Source organism: Astatotilapia calliptera, chromosome 4 (genome assembly GCF_964374335.1).
Source record: "Astatotilapia calliptera chromosome 4, fAstCal68.1, whole genome shotgun sequence".
Lineage (NCBI taxonomy): Eukaryota > Metazoa > Chordata > Actinopteri > Cichliformes > Cichlidae > Astatotilapia > Astatotilapia calliptera.
The window spans coordinates 11,364,018-11,365,679 of record NC_137425.1 but is presented as its reverse complement, the minus strand read 5'-3'; positions in this window follow the sequence as shown (position 1 = coordinate 11,365,679).

Below are 1,662 nucleotides of genomic sequence, written 5' to 3'. Positions count from 1 at the left end.
AGCTGTGAGTAAGGGAGGACGGTGCACAGCAGGAGAGATCGATTCTTATTTAGATGAAAATGAGGCTTGATGCTTGTGGGGTGAGAGGAGGGCAGCTTTAGCATCCAAATGAATAGAAGTTTCACAGAAATGATCCTTAAATGAATCACCAACAATAAAACAACCAAAGTTTACAGAGCCAATGACAGCCTTTTTACTGTCAAGGGAGGTCTCTTGACAGTGACGGAAAATGACTTTAGGGGCCAGTTACTTAAAATTGTATGATACACTGCTGCTTTAAAAAACAAAAGAAACTTCAATAACTGGCATGTTAGAAGCGTTTGATTTTGGTGCAATGTCTATTTAAATTATAGGTACTTTAGAGTGTCTTCTTCTATAGAAGAAGACACTCTAAAGTACCTATTATTTAAATTATTCTGTATACAGGCTTCCTTCTTGTTCTTAGACTATTATTAGAAGCGACAAGAAAAAGTTCATTAACCCGTTTTATATTTGTTATGTAGTTTAAACCCAAATGTTTATATGGTTAGAGGTGTGGTTGTATCAAAAAGAAAAAGACAACTTTGTAAGAACTGCACTGTGTACAGCCACTGTGTATAACACCTGAACCATGACTTGTACCGCCTGCACATGCAAAGACCAATTACTGTGTAGGTTTACTGTATATTCTATTCTTGTTGTCTCTAACTTTAGATTGATTAGCTACAGATTGTAGTGGATGGATGGTTGGAGAGTCAGCATAAACCACTGCCAGTTTGCTCTATACTCCCTCATGTACACCCATCATCTCTTCTCAGTATAGCAAGGCTGGGTGCAACTCTCCTCCACATCCATTCAGTCAGCCATTCGTCTTGGAAAGCTGTCTCTCTGATCTGAGTGATAAACTACAGCAGAATTGCCCAGTTTGCAAAAAACAAGGACACTTGTTTTCAATCTGCTGTCAACATTTTCATACTGAAAACTGATGGGTTGTTTCATTCATAGGGGGTTCGGGACAGGCGATATTTTAAGCCTGGGCTGTTCTGCTTTGGGATTTAATATTGCAAGTGAAATTGGCATATATATGCGTACATAAAGTTAATTGACTTTTAGGTACACCTTAATACAGTGTGTGACACCACACACGAGGAACAAATCATTCCTTTAATACACTTAACTTACTCATGGGCAAGAATAGACTGTGGCTTTTTAGTAGCATGCACCAGCATACTTTGCACTTGGTCCAACAAATATAACATGGCACAGTCACTGAGGCGGTAACACCTTATTTATTTGTTTTATTTACAGTGTTTGTTTTACATATATATATATATACATCACTATCCCCATCCCTGACATTTAAATGTGCATGATTTTACCCGATATCAGTGAGGGAGAAAAAAAAAGCTTTAACCAATTACAATAGAACAAGCAGTTCTGGTGACGTAAGGGGCTATCAATTTGTAAAGGTCGTGCACGAGATGAGCTTGGTCACCTGAAGGAATAATCCAGTTCTAGTATCTGGAAGCATGTGCTTTAAATGTAATGTGGCAGTGTAGTGAGGTTATCTATATCATTAGCTTTCGTTCCTGTTGTACTATATGGGCTGCTAATGGACCCACCCGCTAGCTCGCACTCTGTGGTGCTATGAGTTTAATGGTCAAGGCGACTCACACCACTCGC